Genomic DNA, 12,983 nt, shown 5'->3' on the forward strand with positions numbered 1-12,983 from the left:
TCCAACAAGCTAAGTTCAACATATTGAAACAAGAGTTGTGTGTTGCAGCAGTATCATTTTACTTTCTAATTTGTAGAAAGATTTCATAGTTCAAGAATTGTACTAAACATCAGGCACAATCTCAAACCATAAATTCTCTAGCTTTTAGACAATCTATCTGTAGACTATAAATTAATATTCTGACTATCTCTACTTCAGCCCTCCTTTCTAATGTAAGAATACTTGTAAGCCTGTTTCATTTCCCAAGCTCAAAGCAGAAACAGTTACTGTTTTTGATGAAAATAGCTTGAAATCATTCTATTCAAGATCAAGTATTTTGAAGCATCCCATCTAATTGCACAGGTTCTCACTGGCCATTTAGGGTAGCAGCAAGTTATTTTACAGCCCACACAACTTCCTCTAGTGTGGGGCTCTTGGGGAAACATCCCATCTACTGAAAACCTAGAGGGAAAGCAAACTCATTTACATCCCAGGATGCTGAAACACCACAAGGCAAAGAGATGGAAGTATTATTGTGGTAAATGCAGTAGATAGTGCCAGATTTGAACCATGGCTTCAAGTTCTGGCTCATTACATGAAAAAGCATTAAAGAGCCTAGAAGCACTCCTTCCTGGTTTCCCTCCTCCCCCTGAAATAGCCTAAAATGGCTACCCTCTGAAACAGTCTTGCAGTACCTTAAGGACTAAGAATTTTTTTCTGGCACAAGCTTCCTTTGACTGTCACCCACTTCCTGGAATATTATGGAGAGTTTCATGCTATTTCATGTCATTTTGGGGGTAAAGAACTGTAACCAGTCAGAAGCTGGTTTACATTAGCTAGTTTACATTACATTATTTACATTATCTCATAAACAGAATCTCTGGAGCAAACCACTTTTTCAGCCTCAGAGATCTGTATCTACTCAGAAATAAGCCCCATTAAATTAATTGGGACTTATTTCCCAGCAAGTCCACACAGAACTGGTGCATTAAAAACTAACAAGTTTATTGTGGCATGAGTTCTTGTAAGCAAGGCCCAGTGTCATCATTTCCGATGAAGTAGGCTCCAAAAGGGGCTCTTTTGAATGCTTTCAGGCTGAAGCAGATGATGGGCTTTTCAGAGATTTAAGGTGGGTTGAAAGATTACATCATCATGCATTGACTGTCCACTAACTCTACCTTCATTTCTGATAAAAAGGTTTTTGGAACAAGACTTATCAGTCTTACCAGTGAGACAAAATGAGTAAGTGCGGCTGAATATATTATGCTTCTCTCAAGCCACTTTATATAAAAAAAGCTCTCATCTGTCTCCAACCCTTAATCTAGTTAACCCTTTGCACCCAACAAACACTGCTACTTTTCTGGAATTTAGCTTTCAGACTCAGCTTTCCCAATCTTTAAAGTGGGATAAACTCCACCAGGTTTGGAAAGATGACAAATATAATGGGATTTCCATATTTTTAAAAAGGAGACAAAACAAATAATTATAACAACATATTTAAGAGAACAGTGCCTGATTCAAACACTTAAGCACCTCCTAAAACTTCAGAGGCAAACTACTTGGCAGGAAATGAGTATTACCAGGATTCATGCTTTGTGTGCCCACAAATCGTGAAAACACCGTGCTGGAGCTAAGCAGCTCTGGATCTATTTAGCGCTTGCCTCAAATGTTGCTGTTTAGAAGCCCCTCGTACGCCACCTTGAGTTTCGAGATGGAAAAGAGGCAGCAAATAAGTGATACACGCATAAATAATAATTAACCACCATCACCACCACCTCACATACACCATAAAGGCTTTACTAGTTGTGAAGGCAACCCCTCACCATCACTGCACGTTGCATCATCATAATCATCGCGTACACAGATGTGGCGGTTTACGGACTAACAACAACAGGGCAAGTCCCTGCCTCGAGGAAGTTACAGTTTACATTTTGACAAAGAGAAGGGAAACACAGGTAGGCAGGAAAAGGAGAGGTAAGGACAAAAACGCGAAGCACACACAGGGATTTAGGATTAATGCAAAAAAGCGGTCGCTTAGTCTTCTGCCGCGAAAATCGAAAGCCACCCAAAGCTGTCTCTGAAGGCGCCACAAGACTCTTCGTTGCTGCCTGCGACCCCGCACGCATTCACACACTGCAACTTTCCCGGGTTCCCTCAAAGGCCAAAAGTTCACGCTCGCCGCGGGTGCCCTGAAGCCGAGAAAGGACTTTGATTTTCACGCATCGTTTTACCTTCGCGCACATAGCTCAAGCGAGGCCGGTCGCTCTCCTTCCTTCAGCCCTGCCAGCCGACGCCTCCTCTGCGCAGAGGAAACGGCGCCTCGGTCCCTCTCGCTCCCATCCTGCCTCGACCCGGCGGAGCGACGGGCGGGCAGCCAGCGCTGCTGCCTGCTGGCCGCAGCCCGCTCGCGTCGCCTCGTTGCCCGGTGAGGCAACGCCGCCACCGCCGCCGCACGCAAACACACCGCTTCGGCCTCGTGGCGCGGGGCAGGGAGCACGAAGGCGGACTCCTCCCCGGCGCTTTTCACATTGCGGGTCTCTCCGCCGCCGTAGCACTAAAGTCTCCCGCGCTCCGAAGGCTGCTCCGAGGCGCTCAAGTCGTCTGCTCCAAGCAAGCTCCACGTCGCCCGCCCGTCTCCGTCAGTCGCTTCCCCGGCGGCGGAAGCTGCCGCTTGCCACGAAATGCGGAGCCGACGGACCCGCAGACGGAGAGCAAGCAGCTGAAGCTGCCGGGCGAGGCTGGAGGCGGCGGCAAGGCGGAGGGCTTGCTGAGCTGCCTCCCGCAACAAGGCGCTCGAACTGCAGCAGTGGTAGCTGCTGCCGCGTCGAGAGAAGCCGCTCTCGCCTTCCCCGGCTGCCTTGTTCTGGATTCCCGCCTTCACAGAGGATGCGGGCGGGAGGGGCAGGAGCGATCATCTGCCAGAGGACTGATGAAAATCTAATCTTCATAATTTATCATATAAAACATCTTACGAACTAGGCCCTGCCCAACTATTGCTAAGCCTGTTAGAAAGAATACGGAGCTGTTGGGAGAGGGAGGACAGTGAATTCTCTCTTAAGTGGAGATGGTTTGTTAACAAGCAGGTAGCATCCTAGTTCGGGCAACACCGGTGACTCGCAATGCAGAGGTGGGGAATTTGTGTCCCTCTGGACCAGGGGTCCTCAAACTATAGCCCATGGGCCGGATATGGTCTGCCAAGGTCATTTACCCAGCCCTCCTCAGAGGTTTCGGGACTTGTTCAGAGAAAACGATCTCTGAACGAGTCTGAAAGCTCTGAGCCAGCACAGGCGGTCTCTGAAACTCAGTTTTGGAGACTAGCAGAGAGCCGGCACAAGCACCAAATTGTAACAGCTCCCTTCAACTGTGTGCGCACTGGCTCTTCCCCCTATTGCACGCATTACAGAGTGGGAATACTGGAGAGAGGAGGGTGGTGGGAAGAGAGAGAGAGAGAGAGAGAGAGATGAAGACACTAAAAAAAGATAGAAGGTAAGAAAAATATAACTTTTTAAATATATTTTAGCTATATGAGCCACGTCCCTGGGCTGCAGGCCAAACTACGGGTGCCTCACTGAGCCTCGGAATGGACGGGCGGAGGTGGAGCAAGAGTGGGGCCGCGGCTCCTGCGCCTCCGCCGCGGCCTTCTCAGGGAAAGCCGCCGCCATCGAGCAGCCACCATGCTTCTCCCCCCCACCCCCCCGCTGTGGTGAGAGGTGGAGTAGGAGTTGGGCTGTGGCTCCAGCACCTCCACTGCAGTCTTCTCAGGGCAAGCTGCCACTGCCATCAAGCGGCTGCCATGGTTCTTTCCCCTGCAGCGGGGAGAGGCAGGAGGCGCCCCGCTTGGGCAGCCGTGGCCCTGTTCCTTGCCTCAGCCCGTGGAAAGTAGCCATTACCTCCCTCCTTGCGTCCCTCTCCTGGCCAGGGGAACCACCCTGTGCTCACCTGTCCAGCCTCCTGCCCCTGCCCCCTCTCCAGGGTGCACCGGTGAGGGGACCTTCCTCCAGCTTGAAAGCAGGGCGGCAGCAAGGGGCCGGGAAGGCCTCAACCGAGTCAAGCGCACCCTCATGGCTCCGCCTTCTGTAGTGCTTTTCCTTTCTGTAGGCAGTACTGCGTCATCTTGGGCTTCTGCTGCAGCCCAAGCAAACATTTTTTAATTTTAAAAAATATAACAAAGGTTTAAAAAAAGAGAGAAACTCACTGAATATTCACTAAGTCCTGCAACCCAAGTCAAACTTTGCAAACTATATGCAGAGAGATATGTGCAACTTCAGAGAAAGGGGAAGCTCATCAGTGATATGCATTCACATGTGAAAGCATTTGAAGTAAAATTAGACCTCCTCATTAAACAAGTGAAGGATGAAAACTTCTGCCATTTCCCCACAACTCAAAACCTGTTGGCGGAAAAACCAGCAGTTGCATTCCCAAACAAAACATTTTTCATTGGAACATGTTGCAAAAGGAGTTTCAAATTAGATTTAAAGAGCTTCATCTCCATGAACAGGACATACAGCTTTTCCGGAACCCATTTTCTGTTGACACTGAAATTGTTGATCCAATTTACTAAATGGAACTGGTCGAACTACTGACTCTCTGAAAGACACATTCAAGTCAAGCAGCCTTACTAATTTCAGTGCATCTCTCCTCTCTGACACATATCTTAATCTCAGGAACCATGCACTCAAAATGGCAACCATCTTTGGCAGCACCTATGTCTGTGAACAAAATTTTTCCCAAATGAAACATCTGAAATCTCCAACCAGATCCAGACTAACTGATGCACATTTGCATCACTTGTTACGACTAGCAGTGACAATATGGAACCAGACATTGACCATCTCTTTAGCCAAAAGCAGCCCCATACTTCCCATTGAAATAGTAATAAGTTTATGTTGATTAAAATTGTTCTTCATTTAAATATTGTAGTGTTTTTTCCCCTTTTTTGCACTACAAATAAGATACATGCAGTGTGCATAGGAATTTGTTCATATTTTTTTCAAACTATAGTCTGGCCTCCCAACAAACTGAGGGGCAGTGAGCTGGTCCCGTTTAAAAAGTTTGAGGACCCCTACTCCAGACGGAGGCAATCCTTGCACAGCGAGCACCTGCTTTAGCATCTTTCCCACACTCTGTAAGTCTGGCAAGAAGGACTGCAGAGACCTGATCTCCAAGAAATACTGGAACACAGGTGAGATTGACCTGGATGTTCAGAATTTGTCATCCCTACACCCACTGGCCCACTAGCCATAACTAGCTGCCAGTAGTTGCAGATGATGGACCATTCCCATCGGCATGCTAACTGGGACTAAAGGCACTTGGGACAACAGGAAGGGCAACCGGTTCCCCATTCCTGATTTGAGGGCTTCAGATTATGTTGTTAAGGGAAAGCTACTCTTCCCTGTCAATGCCTTGTTTTGCTTGCCTTCTTTTCCGTCTCCCTCTCATGCCTTTCCCAGGGCCAAACTACAGGCAAAGAGGTGTGGTCCCTGATCTGGTTCTTCTGTTAGTTAAAAGCAGCCACAGAACTCAAACTAAATTGGGGCATGCATACTGGGGGGAAAAGGAGTTTCAAGCCTCTCACAATGTCATTCAGCTGTTCTGTTCCCCTCCTAGCTGTTATATGAACTGCTGGGAAAATCAACACATGTGCATAAAAGTAACAGTGGAAGTTAAATCTTTCCCAAAGTCCAAATCTGTGCAGGCTTTGAACCGGATGTAGAAATGCCTTTTGTGCACTTTCGTTTTATGGCATGTGCATATGTGCCATATAAAGACAGTGCTCACTTTAGACTGAGATGACTCTATGCTAATCAGATTGAGAAGAAATCCCACTGAATCCAGTGGAACTTTTCCATTCATAGAAAACAATCATAGCATCAGACATGCCAATAAAAGTGTGAGAAGGTGTGCTATGTTGCTGTTGACTATCACGAGGGTTGCCATTTTCACTGTTTGTGTTGAAGTTATTGTATTTGTGTTGAAGTTATTGTATTTTATTTGTGTTGAAGTTATTGTATTTTATTAGAAAGGTTTTCAGGTATACAACAGACTTCAAATCCTGACCTTCATCATTTTAATACAATATCAACAAGAAACAGTACTGGTTCTATGGAGTCAGTACAAGCATGAGTGTAAAGCAACCAAGAGTCTTGCTGCATCTTAAAGACTAACAAATTAAGCAGTGGCAAGACTCCTCCTTGTTTTCCTGGAAAGGGACTAACATGACTACTCCTCTGGAAATCATGAAATTGCACTTTCCACCTTGGGCATTCCATGTGGACCCAGAGCAAGTTAGTCACAGACAGATCTCACAGATTCAATATGAAAAGTTACTGTGATTATCTTAGGCTCCCTTGATTTCAATGGAAACTAAGTAGGACCAATGTATATATTTTAAGACCTAAAATTTATTCCCATAACCCCCAGTGCTTCATTTTGAGAAGAGGTAACAGGACTTAAGCTGATCTTGAAATACCACCCTTTGATTCAGAATCACCCCTACCCCAATCTCATGATTAATGGTCAGGGACTCTGTCAAATGCATTCTGCACTTTCTCTGGTGCACTTTTACCTATTATTCCAGTACTAGCAGAGTTGAAACTCTTCTCTGCTGTATAGTTAATTCTTGAGTTATTTTATTTCTGCCTCTTGTTACTTTTTCACACAGTTTTGTGAGCAATTTGTTTTCTATTAGTGACATTTTTAAAAAATCCCCCTTTTTACTCGTATGCTGTAGAATTGGCATGCTACCCCCCAACCACCTTGAATAGTATGCATGAATTTTCCAGCACAGGTATGCAATGATGCAGAAAGTCACACTTGTGAAGAGGGCTCACATCCCATTGGATGAGCATCCGTTTGCATGGTTAAACTTTTCAATTCCAGACCCTGGCATCTCAAGGGAAGAGATTTGGGGTTGTTTAGAGTACCAGCCTGGAGACCAGCATCCTCACTGTGTTGATTTCAGGTGTCAGGTGTGCTGATTCAACACCACTGACATCCCTGGGGGAAAACTGACATGTGGATGTATCATAGATATATGCTTCGACTTATGAAACATGACCAACAGGGGCCAGTGTGTGCTGTGAAATGTTTATGGCTGATTTCTGACAGCAAGCTTGGCTCTCTGTCCTGAGTGAACAGGCTTCGCTGATGCAAAACCAGAAGTTCAAGTCTGTATTACAGACAGCAGAGAAGAGGAGAGGAAAAAAGTATTTGTTGTCTAAATTTGTTGTCGCATAAAGCTCTGTGTGGTATGAACCAGCTGCTTGACCATCATATGATTTAAAAGAGCAACAAAGCCATCCAAACTCTAAATGAATTGAGTTTTATTAGTTAGGTGAACAAAAACTAAACATTCATTTAGCACTTCCAGAAAAGGCACTTATTGTGCAATAGCACTACCTCATTCATTTAAATTTTATTTATTTATTTATTTATTACAAGCATTTATATCCCGTCCTTCTGCGGAAGTGCTTAGGATGGCTTACATAATATAAAATTCTAAATACAATATTAACATGTTCTTCTGTTTATAGGTCTCTTGTGTTTTCCTAATGTCATCCACTCTTTCTCTTCCCAGGGGGTGGGGTGGGGGGTGCTATTGAAAATGTTAAGATCTGTTGGGAATTTTATTATTTCTCCACTTTTTAAGCACTTTCCATGTGGCATACAAGCATGTAATATTTAGCAGTACAATAACCAACTAAATCCCCTGATAAACCATAACAGAATACAGTACTTCAAAAGAGTAGAAGGGCCAGCAAATTAGCTTTTGAAAAATTGTGCAACCCTGTACATGTCTTCTCGGATGTAAGCAGTACTAAATTCAATGGGGTTTTCCCCAGATAAATATATAGGATTCTAACCTAAATTGTATTCAGGAGGACACCAGGAAGGAGGCTGTGTGTATTTTTCACAGGAGGACATTCCAGGCAATAGGAGCTGCATGCAACCGAGAAGGATCCATTTCTTGTGGAAACCATCAAAGATTCAATCTGTGGCAGATCGGAAGCCTTGACACAGTGCCCCCGGTAATGTGTCTGCAAGAGCCTGCAGGACCAGGATCAGACCTGTGGGCACTTGCAAGGTTTGGAGTCTGTGCAATGATGCAGTGCTGGGTGTGTTGAAGGCTCTATAAATGGCTTCTGTACACTGCTCTGCTTTGCCACAGTAATACGGACTTTGGTTGCAGCTGTATTATGTTCCCAGTCCTGCCTCCTGTCTTGCATCTGACCATGCCTTGACTCCTGCTTGCTTCTGAACCCACCCATAGCACAGGTCCAACCCCACCTTGCTTGAGATTTGATCCTTGCTTTAATCATTGGACCTGCTATGCCTGATCCTGGCTGGCTCCTGACCTTGTCCATGCCTCTGGATCTGTTGTGCCTTGTTGGTATTTTATCCTCACCTTTGCCTCTGGCCCTAGTGCATCATGCCAAGATCTCCATGCACCTTCATTGGCCCTGGTCCTGGAGCTCCAGGAAGCTCTGAAGGTTCATATGGGAGATGGTTCCTGAGACAATCAGGACTTAGCCCATTTAGAGTAGGGCTTGTCAAACTTTATCTAGGAGGCCTATTCTGTCCCTGAACAGGAAGGGGCAGGGATCATACTGCCTCAACCATGATCCACTATGCTGCATGTGGACTTCCCCACCTGGAGAAAACTGGTGCAAACTACATTCACCCTTATTGGTGGAGATGTGATCCTGCACCCCACTAAGACGGAAGCTTTGTAGGTGAAGCACTTACTATACCACTGTGCTCCCACCTTGGAGGTAGAACAACTTGCTATGTGTGGGGAATTGTCTACATGTCACTTGTCAAGTCAGACATCCTGTAGACTGGAGATAATAGAGCGATAGAGTGTGGACCATGGAAGAAGCCAAAGCCGCTACTAATCAGAGGGTGAATTTCCACAGAACAGATTAGGCCTGTGGCCTGGAGGGCCCCGAGCCCTGCCTAAGGACCACCTAGATCCTGATTAGTATTAGAGAGAAAGAGAAACCAAAACTGAGAGCCAGTGTGATGTAGTGGTTAAGAGCATGGGACTGGAACTCAGACGATCTGGGTTCTAGTCCCCGCTCAGCCATGGAGCCAACTGGGTGACTTTGGGCCAGTCACAGACTCTCAGCCTAACCTACCTCACAGGGTTGTTGTGGGAATAAGATGGAGGAGGAGATGTAAGCTGCCTTGAGTCCTTTGTAGGAAAAAGGCAGGATATAAATCGATAAATAAACTGTTGTGATTGGATATGAGAATCTTTGCTGTATGATCCAAGGTTCTGGCTGAAGATCTCTGAGTTCTAGACATGAATAGATCAAACCCTATCTTCATTTTTCACTCCATTTTCTCTTGTCCATTGGTTGGCAGCTGCCCAAGAATAAATCTATCTGAATATTACATTGACTTAACTGAGTGTCTGGGTATGCTGGAATCGTAGCAATTCTGCACCTTCAAAATCTAGTTAAATATATAACAATGTGTTTTTCACCTTTGTGGCTGATGTTACAAGATGGACCATCTCTTTATTTCTTATTAATGATTATTCAGGAAGGACAGGATGTTGAGAAAGAAAGGATGTTATCAAAAGAAAGCTAGCAAGGCTTGTAAGAGTAACAACAGCAGACCCTGACCTTCTGACATTGGAATGCTTCAACACACTGTCGTTTTTCTTCTACCACAAAAGTTTGTCAATAGAATCTAGTTTCTGTTTATTTAGATATATGAGGGGGTTTGTATGATGGATGCTGCCCTGACATTTGAGCTATCCTCTGTAAAACTGGAAATCAGATAAATTTGATTAATGTGAGAGTCGTGAGGCACACTGAAGGTGGTATTCCATTTTTGGCAAATGACTGATATGGAAGAAATATGTTTCCAATTCTGGAAGACAAACCTCATGCTTGCAAAAGAGAGAGACCCATCACAAAGACCTTTATTTCCAAGGTTATTTGGAGCAGTTTCTTCATGTGAATTCAGTGATCTTTAGTAGCTTGTATTTATTCAGTAAGCAGTACAGGTAAGTGCATGTATATTAAAGATGTATAGCTGGATATTTATTTCTTATTATTTGTAAAATTCAAAAGCTAAGCTGCCTTTCTACCCATCAAGAGCGCTCAAGGGGGTACACATAAACCACTAATGATAATAGCTAGAAGACTGAGCTGAGCACCATAAAGTCCTGGTTTCAGATCTCTCTTCTCAGCCTAAGGTAACCCACACATGCACCTTTACAGTATGGGGATTATATTGCTTTCTTAAACAGATGTGTTTAATAGGAGGGGAAGCAGAAGAATAACACAGAAAGGAAGCAAACAATTGGAGAAGGGTATGCATCTGAGTCCATCTAGTTCTAGGCCACCCTGGTAGTTTGCATCTTCCTCTTAAGGGGTGCTGGTGTTGTTCATGCAGCTGTTGCAGTAGCTGAAGCTCTCTTGCAAAAGGCCTGCCCAGCTGGGCTCTTCATCTGCTTGGCTGGAGCTCTTCTGCACTAACTGTGTGCCTCTGAGCTGGAGTTACCTGGACAGGTCAGCTGCCTTTATCTTTCTCTCCTCTCACCTGTTGAGTGAACGAAGGGGCTGAGGTTAATGCAGGAATGCCCTGCCCCTTCCAGCAGCCACTCTCAGCTTTGCTGTCTCTGTCCTCCACCGCCAGCTTCATTCCTGTACGGGTTCTCTGAGCCATTGTTACCTGGTAGAGGAGGAGAAAACCCTTATGGATGATAAATCTTATTGAGCCTCCTTACAGGCTCATACATCCTGTGTATATCTGGCTCCACAGATAGCTGGATTTTCTGCTGCTGAGAAGGTCTTATTCTACATCCGGCATGCTTACACTGTGCATTCTTTATTTCTCCTGGAATCTATTCCCCAGTCAAGCTTCCTGTCACCAACAGGTCAAAAGCAGACCTTGATTCAGACAGCCACAGCCTCTCTAATATACCTGAAATTATCATTCCCTTGAACAGCCAGTGGTGCTGGCCTAGCAACTTACCACCAGAATGGCCCCTGAGTTGCCAAGGAAAACTCATCACCTCCTGTAAGATGCTATTGGTCAACTAGGGTCATGCTGCTTACAATGCACCAGATGAATCTTTCAGGAAATTCTGACTGATTCCCCCCCACTTGAAATTGTGCAGAAATGAGAAATATGTTGATCAATTTGGCACAGCAATTCTAAGTATTCACAGTAGAATTTATCACTCAATTTTTCCTTTGGTAACTTCCCTTCTTTAAGAAGTTTATTGAGGTTTTTTCCCCCTCAACAATCTTGTGAAGCTGAGAATTACAAGCTAGCCAAAGATTCATGAATCAGTAGGGAATAATCCAAGTCACTTCAGTTCATCTTTGACAACTATATTGCATTGGCTTAAAATCCCTGAGTAACCGACATACAAGAATAGCAGAGCATCACTGCTGATTATGCCATTATAGCAATGCGCAGGTGGGAATGCCCTGCTGCAAATATTCATTTCCTGGCATAGCAAACATTAAGTCCCAGTTCCATAATGACTGTTTATTAATAATAATCTACTTTAAAAATAACACTGAGCCCACAGAAGATAGTAAATTCTGTCAATTCTTAGAATAACTCTTTACATTGTATCATTCTCTGGTCTTATAACTGCTATTTCTTATAGGAACAGATCATGTTCAGACAAGTTCATATCACATCATCTGAAATGATGAAACAATTTGCAGAAATAATATTAGCATAACTGAAATGTTGGCTTCCAGGTATAGGCTGGTGTAGGAAACCAAAACAAAAATTGAGACATAAGGCCAAAAGTGTTGCATTCATCTTGTACATTTTGGAAATTGCATTAAAATGCCCCCTTAGAACAACTGTCATCCCTCCCTCTATTTTTTATTTTAATTTTTAATCAGTGATCACACTACAGAGTGCCCATTTGAATCAGGCATCTCTTTGTCTCTCCTGTGAAGCCAAACAAGCCCTTCTGTGAAAGCTGAGGGAATCATGAGATCAGATCAGGCATGGAAACTCACTGTTCTCCAAGTGAACTAATCTGCTTGGTCTGCAAATCATTTCTTCCTCACAATATGCAAGCCTGTCCATGAGAAATGCAGGTGCCCGTATTTTAGGGCAGAGGTGATGACCCATAGCCTAAGGGTTTCGAATCTGGATCTCCAAATTTCCCCCCACCCCTATAAGGCACCATGGGCAGATTGCTTGTCTGTTTGCTGATCCAGTGTGACATTATGGGAATAGGAGGCTTGGAGCACTGATGTGCAGCCAAACACTTTCACCATTCACAGTGGCATTATAATTGATTCCAATGTTGGAAGCAATTTTATGCACAAACCCATGCATTCTCTCCCTTGGAATGGACAGGGCAGCTCACCGGCATAAGGACTGGTATCTGTAATGCAGCTTTCCTCAGCCTGGTGGACTCCAGATGTTTTGGGCTACAACCTCTAGACTCCCTAAGCAATGACTCTGCTGGCTTGGCTGATGGGAGTCTTAAGTCCAAGACATCTAGAGGGTACTAAGCTGCAGAGGGCCACTATAACACATGAGAGTCTGGACTGGTGCAGGCACGTGTGTTTTGAACACTATGGCTGAATTTTATTGTTGCAAGATTTGAGTCCAGCAGAGAACAGGAGCATGTGTGTGTTTGGGGTGGTGTAGTGGAAGCAAATGTATTACTATGTGTAACTTACACGCTATATGTAGGATCTTCACTCTATCTTGTGCCAAACACCTTCTCAAGAATCATATTCATTTTGCTTTTCCTTTTTAGTAATATTCTATTTCTTAACATGTTTGAGAAAGCTTACGGCAATCTGAAATATATGCAGATCCCTGTCTCTAACCTGGCTTCACCATCCATTCTGGCCCTGTGCCACGAACTCTTGACACCCATAAAAAATTCTGTCTTATTCTCCAAGCTACATTTTTCAGATGTGCCTTGCCATTTAAAAACATGTCACATTTAAATTATTGCCCATACATTGGATAATTTTGCACATATATTTTTAAAAACAGCA

Source organism: Varanus komodoensis, unplaced genomic scaffold (assembly GCF_004798865.1).
Source record: "Varanus komodoensis strain SLA01 unplaced genomic scaffold, ASM479886v1 scaffold10, whole genome shotgun sequence".
NCBI classification, from domain to species: Eukaryota; Metazoa; Chordata; class Lepidosauria; order Squamata; family Varanidae; genus Varanus; species Varanus komodoensis.